The sequence below is a fragment of the Lissotriton vulgaris genome, chromosome 9, assembly GCF_964263255.1.
Source record: "Lissotriton vulgaris chromosome 9, aLisVul1.2, whole genome shotgun sequence".
Lineage (NCBI taxonomy): Eukaryota > Metazoa > Chordata > Amphibia > Caudata > Salamandridae > Lissotriton > Lissotriton vulgaris.
In genome coordinates this window covers 625,430,010-625,452,906 of record NC_141697.1, presented here as the reverse complement: position 1 = coordinate 625,452,906, position 22,897 = coordinate 625,430,010, and the positions used below count along the sequence as shown (strand labels likewise).

Sequence of the window (22,897 nt, the reverse complement as noted above, 5' to 3'; positions counted from 1 at the left end):
ATTTAACCATCACCAGCTGGATTGGGTACATTGTGGAAACTTCAGACCTTTTTTGTTTCATTTATTTGTACACCTTGATTCCCCTTGTTCCTTCTAGAACGTTTGTAGCTTAAATACTGTGAGGAGATCATATTTTCTGAAAGATTTCAACCTCTGTTGTAACAAGTTTGCCACGTCGTGGCCACAGGTAAACCTTATGAGGAATGCCTCCGATTTATGACACAGAACTGACAAAACACTGGTGCTTGTTCTATCTTCCTACCTCAGTCACCCCCCACTTCATTTCAAGGTTAAGGACAACCTTTTGTCAGGTAGATCAAGCCATGGGTTTATCCAATGTTATGAAACGCAAGTGCTATTGTACGATTATCTAATTTCTTTGAAAATCAGTATTTATTTTCAAATAAAGGTGTTGTTTTGAGACACAACATTTTTAGACTTTTCACATCTCTTCTTAAAAAATTCATAATTTATACTAATCTTTTACTGCATTGAATGTATCTCTGAGGAGGTTCTGATGATAAACCTTGTGTACAAACTTTCATGTCTTTTCTTTTATTTCTTGTTCAAACGTCTTTTCACTTCTGCAATCATGCCCAGCTCTTAAATGTTCTCCATAAGGTTTGCTCTTCAAAGTGTCAAGGTGATATAAGTAAGCATGAAACAAGGCCTTTGCTAATTTTGAATGAAAATGGGAGCTGTATTATTAACTATCTATAAATTCATGTGCCTAATTTCCCTTCTATTATGTAGTGGGCAACAGAACATTATAGACATTTTAACAGATAGAGCCTTACTTATTGGTGGGTGGGCTGTTCTGTCTTCCCTTTTACTACATGTAAGTCACCCCAAGGTAGCCCCATGAGCAGGGTGTAGTGGTGTGGTTTACATGTCCTCATAGTGAAATTCTGCTAATTTCATTTTTCACTATAGCGAGGCCTATCTATCTCATAGGATAACACAGAAATTGCCTTAAAATATCTTTTTAGTTCAATTTAACACTGGGAGAAAATAGAGATTTGGAGTTTGGGGTCTCTGAACTCACAATTTAAAAATACATATTTTACTGAAGTTGGTTTTTAAATTGTAAGTTTGAAAATGCCACCTTTAGATTACATTTTAGCTTTTATGACACAAGGGGATATTTAGTATTTATAGTAAGTGGGGGGAGTGTCAACAACAAATTTTGGGGATAGTGTAATCAGTAGTACGGGTTTTGCCGAATAGTTTTCATATCAGTTGCGCATTAAGCATGCAGTGTGTTGGTTATGTGAGGGTTCACACTCGTAAAATGGTGTGCCTTTACTTAAGTTTTCTATTAGTTCAACATGATGCATGGAGTGGGTGGGTGCTGCCTTTGGCTGTGCTCACGTTTGGGAGTCTTTTGAGATTAGTTGGGCTGCAGTAGGGTTGAAGGCTCAGGAGGGTGGAGTTACAGAATTCTGCAAATATAATGTAATTGATTTTGCTAGGTTATAGAGAGTGCATATTGAGCAGGTGATTGAACTGTTTTTCTCGTTTTGTTTCAGTAACCCCTGACGAAGAGCCATAATGGCTCGAAATGAATTGGGTGTAATCACTTGAGCCCACTTTGATTAATTATTTATTTGGAGGTGATGCTATAGAAGGCCTGGATAGGCACGCAGTGTTCAGTTGAAATTGTGGAATAAAAAATCATTGTGGAATAATGCTGTCTCTGTTGTAATCTCATAAATGTTTGGATTAACAGATAAATTATAAGTAGGACAACTATTGGTATACCTTTGATAAGGATTGGTCAACATCGCAAAGAGTAGTTTATTGATCGGAAAAATCAGTATTTCAGCAGTGCAACAGATTGTTGCGCAATTCACGTGCCTCATTGTATACTCTTGTTTGGAGCTGCGACTTCTGGGATGTTTTGCAGCATCTGCTCACACGCAACAGATAGGGACTTTACTTAAGAATCCCAAATCGAGTTTTAAGGGAAGGAGTGCATACTAACAAATTTCGTTTTTACTTTTAGATAGTGGGCATTTTCTTGCTTAACATTCTGTGCCTCTGCCTGTCTGCGGAATACACGTCTGGGTCAGGAAGACAACTGGGCCGTTTGTGCATCCCCTCTAGACTGTCACACAAAGGGAGCAGATGTATGCCCTGCATATCCTGATGGCCCATCAACAGGCTCATGGGCCTTCCTGAGCTGGTGGGACGAGTTCTCACTGACACCTGAATAGGGCTGTGTCTGTCCTCACACAAAGCAGTCCCCATCCCCCTGTAGTATGTCTGAGTCAGGACTGGGAAAAGTAGGGTATTTTGCCTACTTCACAGGCAGCAAGGGGCATACGTTTTTGACCGCCGACACTTCTGAACTGAGGACATTCTGCTGAGTGGAAAAGCTGGAGAAGCTGTCAGGAGGAACTGCTACTTTGCTGTTTACTTTACTGTGTTGGCCTGCTGCTTTGCAGCTTCTGTCTTGGGAGTGAAAGGACTAAACTTTGCTTAATGTACCCTGCTTCCAAGGTTCTGTAAGGGCTTGAGATGAACTTACCTCAGTCTCACTGTCATCAAAGACTGCCGGTGCCTGTGCTCTTCTGCTGAGAGTCCTGACTTGTCAAGTGGAACCAAATCCAATTCCTGGGCCTTGAAAGTGCAACCTGATGATCGTAAGGAGAAAATCCACACATCAACTCCCAGCATCTGTTTTATTGATGTATCACAGCAAAATTTGAGGCAAAACAGCTGCCAGCACCGGAGCGTGGTTCCTGCTTGATGCAACGATGATAGCTTACAACGCAGGCCCAAGATTTCCATCACAGCCCATCAGAAGAACCGCTGCAATGTGAGTTTCGAGCACTGCGTCACCGAAGTCCATGACTCACTGCTCCAACTTCAACGCAGCACCTGCTTCATCACTGTGGAATTGAAGCAGCACGTCTGGATTTCCAACTTATCATTCCTGGGCGCCAATTCTTTATCAACACTGCACCACAGTCTTGCATCTTGGGGATACACTCATCACAGTGTGGCTAAGAGTAATGGGTCATGTGTCACTCTGCCCTCTGTGGCGGAGATCTCCCTGGTAACTGAGCCTACGCTGGACATCTGGAGCTGAACCAACCTCCCTCACATGTGGTACACGACAACACAGGGGTCATGCTGGGACCCAAGGAACTTTGATGAGTTTTGCACTGCGGTTTGATAGAGGAGACTTGGCATTCATTGGACATACTGAAAGGCTGCTGTACTAGGAACTCTGATGCCCAGTAAGGGTTGGGTCTGTTCTAGCCATATAAGACACATCAGCAATCTACTCTCTTGCTCTCCCCTTGTCTGCTCATGTTCGGTGGGGGCAGTGGCTAATACCCTGATGATGAGATGCCTACCTAAGAGATTACACAAGTAATTGGTGCCCATACGCCATTAAGGCAGGAGTATAGCCCCTAGCTGCAGGCATTGTGTAAAGGTATTGCCACTCGTTGAGCACTCTCTGGAATTGTTAGAAGAGATGGGCTCTACCGCCGTACTGCAATGGGGAAGCCTGATAAAAATTAGCGCAAGTTTCAGTTTAAACAACATAAATCGACCAGGGTGCCCAAGGACGTTGCAGCGATGCCCGAGCCGTACCCTGATGCTTCTGGTGCCAAGTTGGAAAGTGAGCTATGGCAAATCCTTACAACGATGCAGCAGAGTCTTACTATGGTTGATGATAGTAACACTGTCTGACACCCACAGCGAGAGGCTAATGGATCCCCTCAGCTCAACCGAGATTGTCACAGCACTGAAAGATATGCCTAGTAGTAATGCGCCCGGTGCTGATGGCCTCACAGTGGCCTTCTACAAGGCCTATCAGGATAAACTTATTCCAGACCCAGTTAATCTTTTTGAGGAGATGGTCCACGGGAGGGGACTGATGCCTCTGACCATGCCGGATGCATTGTTGATTTCCCTAACTAAACCAGGCAAACCAGCCGACCACTGCTCTTCTTATAGGTCATTATCAATACTTAATACTGAGACCAAACATTTCGCTAGTGTTTTGGCCAATAGGTTGGCACCCTTGCTTCCTGGCCTTTTTGGTCCAGAGCAGTCAGGGTTTATCAGAAGTCGTTACAATCTTCACACCATGTTTAGCGCAATCTCTCCAATTGATCCAAGTTGAGCGAGCTGAAAACATTTTCTTAGATGTGGAGAAAGCATTTGATTTGTTTGAATGTAACTTTATGCTGGTGGTGCTGCAACACGTCAGGGTTGGTGACACTTTTTGTAAGCCGGTCCGAGCCTTGCATAGGGAGATAGTGGCGCATGTGAGAGTAAATGGCCTGATCTCAGCTCCGATTACTATCACAAGAGGCACATACGAGGGGTGTCCGCTCTCTTCGCTTTTATATGCTTGGTGGCGGAACCTTTCACTTTTGCACAGTACAATCTTATAATTTCTGTGTATACAGATGAGACACTTTTGTATGTCTGCGAGCCAGAGCGTAACTTGTCTCCAGTTCTGGTAGCAGTGGTATGATTTGGCGGACACTCTGGCGTGCATATTAAATGGAATAAATTGCTGATATTTCTGCTTGCTGAAGCAACAGTACCAGCCTAGATAGAATTCCTCCTTCAGTCGACCACTGAACCTGTACGCTATTTAGGGGTCTAGGTCCGTTCTGATCCAGAAGTAGTTATATGCAAAAACTATGGTAGGGCTGTGCAGAGGCTTTCCGCAACGGTTGACAGGTGGGTGTGTCTCTGGCTTTCTCTTATTGGTTGGATTGCAATCATGAAAATGGTTGTGCTTCCATGCTTTCTTTTTTCTATGCTAATATAGCGTTTTTGTTGTTAAAGGTATTGTTCAGTACTATATGATCTTTACTGGTGCATCTCGCTTGGGCCGGTAAATGACCTTGCGTGCAGTGGGCCACACTTGTATTACCTTATTCAGCAGGAGGGCTTAATGCACCTGATTTTGAGGAATACTATAGGGCAGTGCAGACTATGTTTGCACATTTTTGGCTACATGGCCTGTCGGATTGACCACATTTGCACATTGTATTGCATTGTAATTGCATTTATATAGCGCTTACTCTCCCTGACGAGGCATAGAAGCACTTTTTGGCGAGTAGCACGCTTCTCTGGAACCCAAGAAGTATTAGTGTTGAATTAGTATAGTGAAATATGAAAGTAATTTGAGTGGTGGATAAGTTAGTCAGTTATTTGGGTTCGGAAGGATAGCAGAGGGATAGAAGAGGGACAGAGGTATGCATACATATATATATATATTTCTTGTTGCCCCTGATGATGGGTGTTGAAGCGCTTTTTCGATGAGTAGCACACTACCCCGGAAACCATAAATGCTTAATGGTGAAATAGTACAGTGTAATATGAAAGTAGTTTGAGTGGTGGATATTAGTCAGTTATTTGGATTGAGAAGAATAGTGGAGGGATAGAAGAGGGAGAAAGGGTTGCATTTATATAGTGCTTGCTACCCCTAATTAGGTGTTGAACTGCTTCTTTCGGTGAGTAGCACGCTACTCGGAAACCAGAGAGGATTAATGATGAATTAGTATAGTGGCATATGAAAATTGATAAGTGCCTTTATGACCACTTATTGTGGGGAGTGGGCATAAACCTGACACAGAATTCCTAGTTTCACCAAAAACAAGATGGTGAAACCCTTCCTCCACTGTCCACTTCAGGCTGCCCACCTTAGGGGTGTGCCCAGCCTGCAAGTGTGACATGCCTTCTGACTAGCTAATTTTCCCACCTCCTCTGCTGCAGAATGGGCCTCAAGGCAGAGGGTGGTGTTCCCCAGGACTGGGGGAAGCCAGGCTTGCACATCAATGACGGCAGTAGCTTTGAAGCCTCCTGCCCCGATATGCTAAATCACTAGCTATCCTGCTGGAAGAGATGTGAACACCTTACTCTGGAGTAGGCATTGTTTCTGGCCTCAACACACGGGCTCTGACCTCCAGAAACACGTCTGTGGTGGCAGGAAGGTCGTTACCAGTCAGCCAGCACACTAGAGGATTCGTAGGTTTCAGTGGGCAACTATAAGGTGCACTCTGGGTGCAGATCTTCATACATTCGGTACTGGCATCAGTATTTTCAGTGAAGCCTTTATGTAGCTGGGTAACTAGTAATGATTATTGCCAGTACATTTCTCTAAGATTACTTCCCTGCTCACTTGTAACAGCTAGACATCACAGGGACATATCTGCTTGAGCAGTTGTGCCCTCACCTGTATTATAATGCACCCTGTCTTAGGACTCTAAAGCCAGCTGTAGGGGTGTCCTACATACAAGACAGAGTGTGCACAATGTCATGTTTTCAGAAGGCCTTACGCCCTTTCACACATCCTGCAGTGGCAGTCTGCATGCAGCTTTGGTGGAGGTCTCTTAAGGTGGAGTGTGATGGAGCGATCCCGTTGTCTCTACCTCAGTTCCTGCTTGACAAGCCGCAGCACCGCTTCCACAATATTGACCCCATAGGAGTAAGGAGATATATTTTGAAGAAATCGGCAGATGTGCTGCAGATCAAACTGCCAAATTTCCCATGATTACCTTTGGAATGGTGCGTGTGGTTCACATTGGGAAGGGAAAGGGCAGTGACTGATAGGACATTAAGGGGGGAAGGGGTGGCTATCATTCACAGAGATTCACTACAATGGAAAAATGTTACCCTACACACGCTCAAGGGAGCAGAAAGCCTTGGCTTCAACTGCGCTATAAATGTATCATCCTCATTCTCTAGAGCCTTAATCTACCGCCCTCCAGGCAATAGCAGTACCTTCCTGGACTCATTAGGGGAAACTCTCAGTCACGCTCTGCTTAGATACACCAACTTTACCATGCATAGAGATATACATCTACACTTAGAATGTGGTAATAACCCTGAGGTCGCCATCTTCTTGGAAACAGTCACTCCCCTTGGCCTGAATCAACTGGTTAAGGTGCCGACACACAAGGCTGCTGGATGGAGTCTGCTCCAACTTGACCTCACTTCAGATAGAGTCACCTATTCCGCTGGCTTGGTCAGATCATTACTTTATTCCCCTGGCCATCCTAATACCCAAGACAGCACAGGCAGCCATGAACAATCCTATGGTGGAGCTGAGGCGTAAATGGCATCTGCTAGCCAATAACCCCAACTTGCCCATAATTGCCCAAGAAAATGTACCAACTCTTACTGGCGAGCCAGCAGAGGATTCCCATCACATCCACACTTGGATGACGGCCATAAGGGAGGAATTAATTCCTTCGAAGCACACTACCAGAAGTTGTAAAATAAATTCACACAATGATCCATGGTTTACTAAAAATCTAGCTAAGCAACATCTATACTGTAAACAACAAGAACGTAGATGGAGAAGGGGCTATGAGGTAGCCAATTTACACTTTCTTAAAACTTACAGGAAACAATATCATTCAGCTATCAAATTAGCAAAACAAAATGATTATTTTGGTAACAGAATAGCTATGGCGAAGCAAAACCAAAAAGAGATATTTGCAATTGTAAAATATTTTATCGACCTCAAAGCCTTACACTCTCAAACTCTTTGCAATGATATTGCAACATATTTTGAGGATAAGATCAAGAATATCCAAAAGGAGTTTGGAACTCCAAGCTCACAAGAACCTGTTAACGAACATGAGCCGGATTATAGGCATGATAGGCCCGTACTTCCCGCTTTTCAAACTGTCACTCTTTCACAGACACACAAAGCCATTTTAGCATGTAAATCAGGTTCACCGTTGAATGCGTGCCCCCCCAACGATACTGCATCATATCATGGATATAGTGAATCCTGTGATTAATGACATTGTGAATTCCTCTCTTGCCTCCGGCATGGTGCCCGATGAGTGGAAATTTGCTATAGTGAAGCCACTGAAAGAATGGTCTATAAGGAACTTTAAATTTTTTCTGAAACAGACCTGATTTTCCACCCTCGACAATCCGGCTTTCGCCCAAAACATTCCACGGAATCTGCACTGCTGGAGATATTGGACACTATGAAAGTCATCACAGATAATGACAGGAAGTCAGTGCTGGTCCTTCTTGATTTGTCTGCTGCTTTTGATACCATCTCTCATAACATCCTCTTGGCCAGACTAAAATCTTGCAGCATTTCCGACAAGGCACTGGCCTGGATCACGCCCTTCCTGTCCAATCGGAGGCAAGCGGTCTCCATTAACACCTTCCTTTCCTCAGAACGTACCATCACCACAGGAGTCCCACAGGGAGCCTCACTTTGTCCACTCCTATTTAATATATGCATGGCTCACTTATTTCCCTCATTTCGGTTTATGGGATTAAAACAACATCTTACGCTGACGACACTCAGCTGATCCTATCCCTTGATAAAAAATCCACGGAAGCTGAAGAAAATTTAAAAGCCTGTCTTACGGCGGTCATCAAATGGATGAAAGACAACCACCTCCGATGTAACACAGATAAGACAGAAATCTTGCTAATAGGGAAATATAACCCCTTTCAACTCAAGGATTGGTGGCCAGAGGAGGCAGCAGCCCCTCCATCCACTGTGGAGGTGGCTAAAAACCTTGGGGGTGGTTCGACTCCTCCCTTTCCTTCAAACCCCATTCACTTAAGGTGGTGGGTACAGGCTTTGGCCTAATTAAAACCATGAAAAATTATTTGATTTGATTCCGCTTGCTGGGAGAAAAACAGTGGCAGTGACACTAATACTTTTGTGTCTAGACTACTGTAATAGCCTCCTGGCATGGGTCAATAAATCAACCCTTAAGAGGCTGCAGGTAGTGCAACACGCAGTAGCCAGATTGATCTTAAAACTTCCTCGTAGGGCGTCAGCCTCAGCAGCGCTGAAAACTCTTCACTGGCTCCCGCTACACAAGAGAATTCTATTCAAACTCCTTGTCACCACCTACAGAGCTATTCGCCGACTGGGGCCAGTATATCTCTCTCCAAGATTTACACCATATACTACAACGAGGACACACTGATCTACATCTGCAAACCTATTCAAATTGCCTGGTTTCAAACTTAAAACTCGAGGAGGGAAGTCTGCAACTGTGTTAGGCGCAAAGGCTTGGAATTTTATGCCAAACAAATTGAGATCGATGGAATCTGAAATGCAGTTAAAGAAGGCCCCAAAGACCTGGATCTATGGAACACCCGACGAATCTTGCAATGGGAATTTTTTTTCACAGACACAGTGCTTCACAACTGGGAACAAATTCAGCTACAAGTAAATGATCCAACCTTGCTTAACCAATATAATTTTTACTTTGCACGCCATGCGCTGAGCACAGTATTGAACGATGAGGTATCTGAGCCTCCAAAAATGGCACCTCTCACGTATCTACTGCAGACCCAGTCCCCCTGGAGAGCGATAGAGATATTATATGCTTTTGTGCAGGAGCGTAGGCACCCAGATTTAACTAAAGCTTGCCAGGAATGGCAAAATGATTTCGGCACAGAAATACCAGAGAGTCAGTGTGCTTACTGCTGCTGGGTAATTCGTACTATCTTGTTGATTGGGCGGCATCGACTTGTGCATTTTAAATACCTTTACCTGGTATATTATACTCCACCGCGATATATTTCAAATATAGATCACAGGACAGTTCCTATTGCCCTTGATGTGGCGCAGGGAGCTGGTTTCATCAATTTGACATGGCACTGCCCTTGAGTTCATTGTTTCTGGCTTGCAATATTCAACGTTTTGCATGAAATTATGGGGGATGCACTGCCTGGGAGACCTTTGGTGGCGCTCCTGGGTAATGACTGTGATGTGCCTAAGTCTTTTCGTTTGTTTGTATAAGCTTCATTCGACAAAAGATGTCATAAAAGCTATAAGAATGCATTTTCTTAAAACGAGAAATAAAAGCGTACAGCGTCATAAACGTATATGAGTAGACAATACAACATAATAGCCCAATGGACCCTTGACACAGTAAACATCTGTCATATTCAAATGATTAAAAATTAATGCGTAAAATAAAAATTTACAGTTATTACATCAGTTAAAAATATGCAATAAGAACAGAATAAAAACATATAGCAGTTCATCTTAATAACAAGCATTCATACTGTTGCAGTTAACTGAAGAGTTTGGGATTTTTCCTGGGATAGCAGCAAAGAATGGCAAATTAAGTGCTTGTGCATAGGAAACGGTTTTATATTTTATATTTGGCCGGACACACTTGGGGGCAGATTTATGAGGCCCTTGCGCCACGTTTACGCCGCTGTTGCGTCACGCAAGGCGGCGTAAACGTGGCGCATCCCTCCGAACGATTTACAACGTGGCGCATCTAGGCAGATGCGTCACGTTGTAAAGCCCTGCGCCGCTTGTGGGCGTTCCGGCGCAGGGTGGGCGTTCCGGGGCAGGTGCGCCTCGCAAAAGTGGCTGAGTGAAATCTATGAGATTTCACTCACTCACTTTTAAGCCAATGCTGCGTCAAAAGCCAGCGCCTGCTTGAAGCAGGCGTAGGTCTTGACGCAGCATTGTTAAAATGGGGCACCCCCGAGCCTTGCTGGAGCTGCGTCGCGCTTGCGACGCAACTCCAGCAATGCACCACATTTCCGGCTGGCGGAGCTGTGGCGCACTGTGGCGCATGTTAACTGGCGCATCCCTGGGGATGCGCCAGTTAACATAAATCTGCCCCTTGGAGTCGTGACACAAATTTGTCACAACCTCGTCCAGATGAAAGCTGCGCCAGTCTTAAGAGGGCTTTCCTCCTAATAAGCCATGCCTGCCCAATAAACGTAGCTATGCAACAAACAAAAATAGGTCTGGAAAGAGACAGAGGAATGCGCAGGGCCGTGTGGTAATCCTGTGTGGCCAATCCTGACAATTCAATTTTAGCCATTTAGCCCGCAAGATGTTATAAGCTGGGCATCCAAACATTACATGGGCATTGCTTTCTATCGGGGCTCTACAGCATATACAATCTTTTGATGTCTCGGTGCATGAGTGCCATTTCGCTGTCGTCTCGCGTAGAGGGAGAGTTCCAAACCTCAAATGTATATACAACATCCTGTCCCTAGGGACCTGGATTATGTCAAGAAAGGGCTCAAGATATCAGGTTTGTTTATGTGAATAAAATTCCATTGTTAATTTGCCCACATTAGGTTTACGGCTCTCCCATTGGTCTACCCATTCCCAATAGAGTCTCTTAAGCTCATCTCTCCTTGTGGTTCATGACTATCCCAATGTGCTTGGAGTCCAATAGTTATCAGCATTTTTTTAACATTGGAAATCCAGCCTATTTTTCAGCCGGTATCTAGGTGGGTGATCTCAGTAAGAGCTTCGGCATAAGGGAGAAGCTCTCGGGTCCGCCTAATGCGAGCCCAGAAAAGTAATGGGCTTAACCTCCAATAGACCGACTGCCAATATCTAGCAGTAGAGAGGTGAGAGGGACGTTTTTGGGTAAGTCTTTTTGATGACTGGTGATGTTGGGCCTACTATTAGTGAGGCATAGAATCGCTATGCAATGGATGAAAGGGCCTCCCTGACGATATCGGAATGACATGCAGACATGGCATATTGCAATACACAATCTGATGCTTATAATGCCCTTATGCCGTCATGTAGCTGTCCACATGATATATGGGGACCAGAGCAGGCTTATTTGATGTATTAGTTAAGACAATTGGAGTGATGACAATCAGGGAGATACCATGTGTGAGTTGGGTGCAAGTGACGGGTAGTTATGGACAGTATGGTGTGATGGAATACTTCTGTGATGAAATTACTGTTGTGTCGATTTGGAGATAGCAGCGTGCTTTTCTGAGGGTTAAGAGTGTGACATTCCAATGGTAATGATCAATTCTGGTGTTCCACGTCTGATTCTTTCTCGTGTTGGTGTGACTAACGAGTCATTCGCTTCTTCTTCAATGTAATACCCGTTAAGCTATGGACAACCTTATAACAGTTGCTCATTTAACTGGTCTGACTGTAACTGAATGCTTACAACTGCTGTATTGTTCATTCATATGCAAAATGCTAAATAAATATTTTAAAAAACAAAACGTGCTTCGACTCTGTGAGTTGGGCATACCTGTTTACACTCCTGGCCCGCCTTAACCTTGGCCCGGTGTTCCTGTCGTATTTGCGATTGCTGTACACCAACGTCACGGCCTCAGTCCGAGTGGCCGGGGCCACTTCCGGGCACTTTCGAATTGGTCGGGGCACCCTGCAGGGTTGCCCATTGTCCCCGTACCTGTTCGCCCTTGCGATGGAGCCCTTGGCGTCCCGGGTGCCGGCTGATGCCCAGTTACGCGGGTTTGTCTGGAATGGCGACCTGGTAGATAGGATCGCACTCTATGCGGACGATGTCCTTTTCTTTCTCACTGACCTACAACGCTCGGGTCCCCGGATTCTGGAGGTCATGCACGTCTTTGGCGAGATCTCCGGCCTTCGACTCAACCTTCATAAATCGACCCTATGGGTGCTGGGCGGCGGAGTCATGACTGACCCCTGGGCTGCGGGACTGCGGGTGGCGACGGATGGTCTGAAGTACCTTGGCATATTTCTTTCGGAGTCGCGCGTCGTGGCTTGGGATCGTGGCGTCCTGCCAGTGTGGGAACGGGTCCAGGCCGATGTCAAGACTTGGTCCAGAATACCCCTTACCATCTTTGGAAGATCGGCCATCTTCAAAATGGTGGCGCTTCCGCGTCTGCTATATCAACTTCAAAATTTCCCGTACCCTATCGGCCCGCAGTGGTTTCGCCAGGTCAATTCCGTGCTGGGTCGATTCCTATGGGCTGGTGGTGCGGCCGGGGTGGCGTTGAAGACGTGCTTCTTGTCCACTTATTGTGGTGGCCTGGCCACCTCTGACCTCCTCTCCTACTACCAGGCTTCCCAACTACTTATTCTTAATGAATGGTGGTACAGCGATAGGGGGGACCCGGCGTATGCCTTAGAACGGTCGCTTATGGGTGACAATACGCTCCACACCATTCTGTATTCAGCCCGGTTGCGTCGTGTACTGCCGTCAGTTACCAGAGTGGTCTTCGTTGTGTGGAGGCAGGCCCTACGCCGCATGGGCTGGTGGGGTAAGTTAACGGCCGAGACGCCACTCTGGCACAATGGTCTGCTCCCGGAGCTGGCGGCCCTTGCCGGTTTTGAGGGCTGGGAGGCAATAGGTATCACGCTACTGGGCCAGGTCATGTCCGGCACTACCCTTAAATCGTTCGAGGAACTCCGCACAGAGTTCCAAATGCCTCAGTCCCAGTTTTTCCGCTACTTGCAGCTGCACCATGCCCTCACCCCGAGCATTGCCAGCCTGGACTCCTTACCGGAGTTCAGCCCGGTCGAGGCAAAGGTGTTTATGGGGGATCTGGGGGACAGAAAGGTTTCCCGGATATACCAGACGCTGGTCATTCATTGCTCCTCTACCCTACACTCTCTCCGGGCGGCATGGGAAGTGGACGTTGGCCCTCTCGATGAGGACGATTGGAGGGAGGCGCTGGAATCCCCACGTGGAACCGCCATTGCTGTACGGCTCCGACTCATCCAATTTAAATACTTGCATCGGGCCTACTACACACATGAACGATTGTGGAGAGCTGGGTTGATTGCATCCTCGGAATGTTTGCGCTGTGTGACGGTGCCTGGGTCCCTGATACATACTGTGTGGTCGTGTGGTCGGCTGTCTGGTTTCTGGAGAGGTGTGTGGAGTTGTCTGTCCGAGGTCCTGGGCTGGGACCTTCCCCGCACCCATCGGCTGGGATTATTGCACGTCATGGAGGGCATCGGTGGGAACATATATAAGCGTCATCTGCTGCTTTTGGGGCTTGTTGTTGCCAAGTGGGACCTGGCCCGGGCGTGGGAGGCGGTGAGGGCCCCCCCCTGTCTGCGTGGAAAGCTGGGCTGGACTACTTCATGGGCCTGGAAAGGACGATCTTTGAGGCGAGGGGCTGCCCGCGCAAACACTACAAAATTTGGAAGCGATGGGCCGATTACCGGGGTCTGTCACTGGATCCCCCAGTGGAGCGAGAGGAGGACATTTGATGGCATGGACATTGTTGGCCCGAGTCTGCGACGCTCCAGTCGCGCTGCACCTACACCTTTTATTCTATTGCTATGTGTACACGTGTGGATGGTGGGTGGGGGGGGGAGTTTGGGTGTTGGGGGGGTCGGGGTTGGGGGGTAGGGTGGGTTGGGGGGGGTTTTCATACTGAGCCTATTCTTAAGGCCTGCTTGGACATTTGCTTCCTATGTGATTTATTGTACCGATATCGTTGTGGTGATCTCCGGCCTTGAGGGTGCCACGTTTTTATTGCTCACTTGCTCAATAAAATTGGTTGTGAAAAAAAAAAAACGTGCCAATACAAAGATGGTAACAACTTTTTCAAATTGTAGTGTCCCTTAAATACATTGGGCCCAATTCACAAAGGGGCACTGAGACAAAAGTCTAACTTTCTGACTTTTGGTATTCACAATGGGCATTTCCTATTTGGGAATGCCCTTTCGGACTACCAAAAGTCATAAAGTTAGACTTTTGGTTTTCACAAAGGGCATTTACGAGCAGTAAATACTCTTTTTGAATACAGACATTTGTAAAGTTAGACTTTCGTCTCAGTTTACCTTTGGGAATCAAGCCCATTGGGTGTGGCAAGCACCATCTGCTATATACATGTAAAGAAATCTGAAAATATGTTTATTGAAGAGTATGACTTCAGATATCTTATATACCATCATTTTGCGAAGGAGACATATGGTCTCAGATTCTTTGCAACTGATCATGCAAAGGCACATGTATAATGGGGAGATACAGAATTTTTTATTAGAAAGAAAAGAGCAATTTGGATTTATATACTCTGTGTCATGGTACTGAAGGGGATTAACAAAGATAATTATTATTATTATTATTATTATTAAAGATTTATAAAGCGCGCAGCTACCCAACAGGGTTTCCCGACGCTGAGGAGGACAACGCGCAAACTGAGGTTGCAGCTAGTCGAACAGAGGATTATACTTGGCTATAAACAAAAGTCTTTTGTATTTGATATTTGATATCCCTCATATCTTCTTACGGGAGGCCAAAAGCAACAGATGGATCCTAAGTTCCAGAGTAAGGGAATTCCACAGTTTAGGTTCAAGGTAGGAAAATGAGCGTCCTCTCATACGAGTAAGCCGCAATCTGGGAGCAGAAAAAAGAAAGAGGCTGGCTGATCACCACTGACGAGATCCTGAATTAGCAACCGGTTTGTAAACACTTAACTATGAAATTCATTCTGAATACAGTGTATCTTGCAGGGATGATTACAAGAGGCTTTTTCCTCTTTCTATGTGTGCTGCATAATGCATCACAAATAGAAAAAGGAAAAACAAGGAGAAATTATATTTTCCTCGTTGTGCCTCCCTTACGCCTCACCTGAGGAGGTGCAAGTTTTCGGCACTGCCTCAGAGTTACAATTTCTCTGAAATCTGGGGCAGTGTCATAGATGTTTCCGGGAACACCCCCAGTAACACCCATTGTATGCCCCTTGAATGCAGAAAACTGTGTTAAAGTGAACTAAATGTATGAGGCAGCATTAAGTCAATTAACGTGACTTGGTGCTGCCTCATAAATATGGAGCAGGCTCCTGTGCCACAGAATGTCACAAAAAGTGGCATCCTAGTGGTTCAAGTTGCCTCATAAATGTGGCCCTTGGAGTGGGTTTATTCTTAAGTCTCACACTGTCACGAATTTTGGGTATAAAATTGTGTGTAGTTTTCACACTTACTGTGGCACAGTAAATGAGAATAGAAGGAAAAGTGACTTCGACCTTCAGTAATTTAGGGCATTGGGGGAGACAGAAGCCAGTCAGGAATTAGATGTTGATGTAGCAGTATGAACTTCTATTATAACAACTCCAACAGTAGGGTCAGGTGACTCCCTAGGTTTGCTGACAGGAAAATATAGAAGAATTAAGAAAAGGGCAACCAAGGTTTAATGCAGACACAAGACCAGTGAAAAGATGCAAGGGCAAGGGGTGGGTCAAAACAACAGTGATACATATGTGACAATTCTTCTACACACTACCACTTTTGTATTTGATATTTGGTATCCCTCATATCTTAATAGTGGTCCATTAATTTTAAAGTGGATTACACCATTGACCAAAAATTCTGACCTGCCCACAAGCATAAAAAAGACAACAAAGAAGAGAATAAACAAGTGGGCAGTAGATGGATGGCCACCACTGCTGTATATACAGTAGCACCCGCCCTAATGTACCCAACAAAGAGTAGGCTACATCTAAATATTAGTGAATAGGTGCACCACCAATGCCCTGTTGTTTCTCGATACAGTCAAGCCGTCAGTATATTGGTACAATCTTGTATGCATTTAAAGGTCTGCCTCCATTGCCTCCATGTTGTCAATTTTCAGCTACACAGAATGACAAACCCAAAGAGGTAGTTGGGGAAACTGTAGGCCAGTGTAAAAGAAGACGTCTACAATACAAGCATCAGCTGAGAAGCTGTGGGATAATATAGAGGCCAACATAAAGAATTATTAGGAGCAGCAACCACAGCTACCGGTCTTCAACTAGTCACACTGCAAGTGACGGAAGTGTTTCTCTCAATGGCTGGGAATTGGAAAGGGAGCCACAATGATAACAACAAATGAGCCACATCAGAAGCAATGGAGGAGCTAGTGCACTGGAAATAGATGAATTGTGGGTGGAGAACCATATTATCCTGTTAGACAGAGAGGCATTTTCCCTATTGCCAGTTGAAGTCAACACCCAATAACCTCACTCTTCCCTTACAAGAAACGTGTGCAAACGCAACAAGGATGTGTACAATTTCCATACAACACCCCTTCAAGTTGGACCTCCATTTGGCCACTGCCTAGTAACTGAGGTAGAAAACATTGCTACAAATGAGTCCAGAAACAACACTATAGTGAGTGTATTGTGTTGATGATTTTACTTAGGGTTATTGATTCTCTTGGACACAGAATATACACACAGCTTGACTGACAACTGAAAGTTCTTTTTTACTGATTGATATGTTTGTGTGTGTGGTTTGTCAATGCAAATAAGGACAAATGCAAAAACGAGTCAAAGCACGGATGAAAAGATGCATGAGTGCAAGGATGTATGATGGAGTGCAGTAGTGATGGGTGATTCTGTGCATGAATGGATGAATTAGTGACTGCATGGGTTGAAGTATCAAGGTGTTTTCAGTCATAAGCTTGATCTACTGAATTTGCCACTGTTTTTTGTAAAGAAATTTCTCTTTTTGCATAATCATCCACAAGTTTTGGATTGATGTTGCTAGTTATTTGGCTCTGAAAGTGCACTGAGTCCTGCCAAATGGGTCTCAGTGCCAGTGCTCTAACCCATAAAATAATATGTGTTTAATGGCTCACCCACAATTGGCATATGATACCTTATTTGTAAGTCCCTAGCAAATGGTACCAAAGGTACTCAGGGCCAGTTGTAAACTGGTTACGCCGTAATGAATACAGTACATTACAATGCAATGTATTAGATTGCATGCTTTTACAACGTGGTTGTTACAATGACCGCGTTGTTAGTATGCAATGCATTTACATCGCAAGTCTTTAGAATGACTTGCTGTAGGGGGCGCACTGGACTTAGGAATAATATTATTTACTATTCCTACTCCAGTTTGCACAACAGTAGCGAAGCTTTTGGAATTCATTTCCAATACCTCAGCGCTCCCTACAGCAAGTCGTTGTAATGACTTGTGATGTAAATGCATTGTGTACTAACAAGGGGGTTGTTGTAACAACTGCGTGACATGATTTTCCCCAGCTACACATTTAAGAAAAACAAACAGTATGAGACATGGTTAAATGTCCAACAGGTTTCTTCCTGTGTATCAATTGCAAAATTTGTCATCTGGGATTGTAAATTGCTGAATTTGAGTACAAAGCTAAGAAGAAGTATACTATCAGGCAGCACATTACTTGTCAAACCACATATGTTGTATATGTTATCAAATGTGTTTGCGAACAAATATATGTGGGCAGTACCATTCGCCCATTAAGACAATGCATTATGGAACACTGTAGGGCTTCCATTAATGGTGACCAGACCTACTCATTGGTGTCACATATATGCACCTCCACTTTTATTAGGGCCAACTTCAAATTTCAAGGGATAGATGTGGTTCCTGTCAATTTGAGAAGAGAAAATAGGGAACTTTCCCTACAAAAATTGGAGGTCACCTGCATTTACAATCTGAGGTCAGTGTCGGAAGGCTTAAATCAAGATTATGAGCTTCACAAATACCTGCATTAGCTCTCTCTTGTCTCCGTGTCTTACACTGAACTTATTTGAGAGACCAAGTGTACTCAAACTTCATGTATAGAATCACTGTCACGATGCATCTGTTGGTTTGACCCACTGTATACCAGATCTCCGTAACATGCATTTCAAAAATGATATTTTCATCAACTGGACTGCTTGTGATGGTCCAATCTATTGTGTACATAATAGCCAGACTCATTGTATACTTGATCTTTGCAGCATGCACCTTAATGATGGGGGCTTTATCAACTGTACTGTTTATAGAATTGGAGGCCACCCAGATTTATAATTTGAGGTCAGTGTCGGATGGCTCAAATTAAGACCAAGCGCTTCACTATCATCTGCACTAGCCCCATCTTGTTTCTGGGTTTTACACTGAATGTATTTGAGAGATTAAGTTCATCCAAAATCCATGTATAGAATCACTGTCACGATGCATCTGTTGGTTGGACTCACTGTACACCAGATCTCCGTAACATGCACCTTTAAGATGATGCTTTCATCAACTGTACTCTCTATTGAAGTTACTAATATCTTTTCACTAATAAATAGGGTATTGGTTAACCTTTTGTCCTTTTACGAAACATACTTGTTTGGGTTGGTATTGAGATGATTGCTTTGTATTGATTTATTTGCATGCTTTTAAAAAAACTGTCATAATTTCAAGGTGTGATTACTCACGCAATATATGAGCGAAACCGGATTTGCTTTCTATTTAGTTCTATTGCTTTTATCTACTCAATTTAACAATATGTAGTATAATATTGATACATCACCTGCCGCAAATGGGAAGTGCATTCATATTCTTGCTGTGGGGGCTTGTTGTGTCAAAGGGCATACGGCCTAGAAGTGGTGGCACAGCTAAGGGGTACCTCATGCTTGGAGGGTTAATAAGTGACACACACGCTCTGGTTACTGGGTATGGACCGGAAGTCTCGAGCGACCCAGGCCTGTTTATTTAAACCCTCTGGCCATGCCTGGCCAGAAGGTGCAACATTGTGTGAAGGTGTTTCCGGTCTCCTCCGAGATCCCTGGAAGCACTAGAGCTTTACATCCCTTCCCAAGTTAGTCTTTTAATCAGAACCAAACACAAATTTGCCTAGCATACAAAATCTGCAAGTCTTTGGCTAGGCCTGGGGTTTGGCCTGAGGTTGTACGGGCGTCGTCCAGTTGGTGGTGCCTGCTCAAACCTCCCTTTCTGCAGTGATGGTGATTCTCTTGCGGGAGTTGTTGCTGGTGATTCTCCCTCGTAATCTCCCGATATGCTTAAATTGGTCTCTTCGGTGGGTGACACTTCAGTGTGCTGCGGTGCGGCAGGCACCGATGATATCTGTTTAAACCAGGAGATGTTTCTTGTTAGCTCTTCTCCATTTCGCTCTGCAGTGACAGCTGTGCCCTTCGTCGACTTCACAATCCACGGCTCAGCTTACATATGGGGTGCAGAACTTTCCTCCTGGGCGTCGTGCTCGTATGAGTACTGAGTCTCCAGGGATCAATGTCCGGCAGTTTGCTCTCCGCCGCTGGCTGGCTTTGTCATTCGTTCTTTGTCTCCGCTCTTGGGTTGCCTCCGGGCTGTATGGTTCAGGAGCCCAACCTTCTGCCATGGGGAGCAAGTCACGCTAGCATGAGTGACCAGGGGGACCATTGAGTCATGCTGTGAGGTGTGCTTCTCTACTCCCTGAGGAAGTGTTGAAGTGCTTCTTCCAGATTGGTCCCTTCGACTGTGGCTATGCGCAAAGTTTTATTAATTGTCCGCATAAATCGCTCAACTTCCCCGTTTGCCTGGGGCCACTGTGGTGTGATACGGTGGTGCTTTATTCCTAGTCCCTTCAGGAATTCCTTAAATTTGCTCCCTTGAAATGGAGGTCTGTTGTCCGTTTTGAGGACTTGTGGGATACCAAAAAAGGTCAAATGACTTGTTTAGGATTGGTTGTATGTTCACAAAGCTGGTGGATGGTGCTAGGTCTACTATAGGGTACTTGGTGTAGCTGTCTACTAGCACTACGGTGATTATCCCATCTGGAAAACTTCAGAAATCTAAACTGACCCATGCCCACGGAGATGGGGCTGGGTCTTCTGTGATGATCGGTGCTGGAACTTCCGTTCTGCTGGTCAGCTGACATGCTCAACAGTTTTGGACTACCGCCACGATGCTGTCTTCGAGATTGGGGAACCACACCTTTTCTCGCATTCTGGACTTCATCCTCCGGGTGCCATGGTGACCTTCGTGTGCGAGTACCGTCGCTTGTTCTTGCAGTTCCAGTGGAATTACTACTCGCGATCCTCTCAGGATGAGGCCGTTGTCTGCGACGCTCAGTTCGACACGAACTATCCAGAATTGTCCTAGGCATGTTCTGTCCACTTCACACCATCCTTGGATGTTTCTCAAAAAACCGTCACACGAGCCGCTTCGTATTGCCTCTGCAACCCTTTTGAGGATTACATCTTTTCCACCATGCGTCGTTATCAGCTCTGCTGACATTGCTTGAGGGCATGCCCACTGTGAGATCATATTCACAAATTCTTCAGTCTTCGCTTCTTGTTCTGTCTCTGTCTTTGCTGCCGCAGCTGGGTGCCATAATAAGAAGTCCGCCGGGTTCTTCGCTCTGGGTCTGTATACAAGGTCCATCTGGTATTTTTGTATCTCTGTATAGCCCAGCGTTCGATTCGAGACGGTGGGTGAGAAGCTGTTCCTTTAAACAACGGAATTAGTGGTTAGTGATCTGTTGCCACTCGAAATGGGTGACCACCAATGTAGAGGTGAAAATGGTTGCACGCCCATTTCACGGCAAGTGCCTCTCTTTCGATCTGTGAGTACCGCACTTCGGTTGCGTTTAGTGCTTTGCTTGCAAATGCTAAGGGGGCCCGCACTTCTGGCTCAGTCTCTTGTGTAAGGAGGGCCCCTAGGCCTACTGGACTTGCATCCACTAATACTTCAGTGTGTTTTGACATGTCGAAGTATGCCATGGTGGTTCCGGATAGTAGTGCTGACTTGACTTGGTGACCAGAAAGAAAAATAAGGATCTGCTCATGGAACGTACACGGTTTTAAAGAAATGTCCCAAGACCAAGAAACAATAGACTACCTGAGTAAATTTGAAATAATACTACTCCAGGAGACATGGAATGTAATCCTGAGGCAAATCATGGGATTTGAGGAACATCACATAATGGCAGAAAGATTTGCAAAGTATGGACACCCAAGGGGAGGTCTGTCCATCTTTATCACGAACAATTTAGACTGGAAAACTGAACTGCTCGACTCAGGGGAGAACTGGATACAAGTGATCAAAGTAGAGTCCGAATCAAGCAAAAAGAGTCCCGGATGGAATTTATTAATTATAAATCTATATATAACCAAACAGACAAGGCCACAAAAATGAAAAAAGCTCTAACTTTAACAAATTTGATAAAAACCTTACACAGAGCTCACCAATCCCACAAGATATTTATCTCTGGTGACTTCAACTGTAACCTAATAAAAGCCAATCGGAACAAGGACAAAATCCATAATATGTGAAGCGATCTGGAATCTCTAGGTTTAACAATTCTAAATGGAAACATGGAGGGAGACATACCCGCCAAAACCACTTTCACCAGTGGTAAAAAGAACTCCACAATTGATTTCACCATAACAAGCATCGAACTAAAAAAGAACATAGATTATTTTGGAATACAAATTCAACCAGAGAGTGACCACTTCCCACAAGAGACAACAATGAGGAAAAATATCGAAGAGAAAACACAATTAGAATTTCTCACCGCAATTCCGGAAATATACAAACTGAAAAAAATCAAAAGCAAGGGCCCAGTAAAAAAGGAGATAATGGACTCAGTATTGGAACACGAAATTTATACGAAGGCCATTGGAAATCAATCACCCATAACAAAATGGGAGAATTTACATCAATTTGTGCTAGGTAAATTCGCGGTAAACACACCAGTAATTCATGGTCACAAAGCAAATAAAGAACCGTGGTATAACACCAAACTAAGAGATAAGAAAAGGGAAATTGCGAAAAAATCAAGAATAAAGGCCGCAGAAAAAAGGTTAGGAAAAGAAGTAGATAACAACGATATACAAAAAATGAGGAAAGAATACAAATAGGATTGCAGAAAAGCAAAAAAATCATACACGGAGGAAATCTGGGAAGATCTTTTAAGAACTAGTAAACTACCAAACAGCGGAGAATTTTGGAACATAATAAATAAATTATCGAAAGGAGCCGGCGGTCAACCTAATTTAGGAATAAGTGAAAGAACATGGGCCGCTTATATCGACAATCTGTACAACATCCAGAGTTACCCAATTAACATAGAAACATCTAATAACCCAAAAAAAGGTCAAGAACAAAAGGAAACAGTTCTTAGACAAAGGAAAAACGACCGGCAGGAAGACACTGACTAAGAGGAACAAGCGCCTTTGACAACTATCAAACATTTAACCGCCCTAATAAAGAAAATGAAAGCGGTAGGAGCAGCTGGCCCAAATGGAATGCCAAATGCCTTATTCAAATATGACACCGACTCCTGGGCAAAATACCTGACACCACTATTTAATTACATCCATAAAGAAAAAAAGACTCCACTGTCCTGGCAAGGAAACATCTTCCACCCAATACATAAAAGTGAATGCAGAATGGAACCCGGGAACTATAGATTAATAGCTTTGA

At 44.6% G+C, this 22,897-nt stretch overlaps 1 protein-coding gene across 2 annotated transcripts in view; it reads right to left on the bottom strand.

The window, feature by feature from the left end:
• Positions 1–22,897, bottom strand: part of LOC147691983 (cytochrome P450 2C11-like) — a 401,641-nt gene that overhangs the window by 57,934 nt on the left and 320,810 nt on the right. The window lies entirely within an intron of this gene.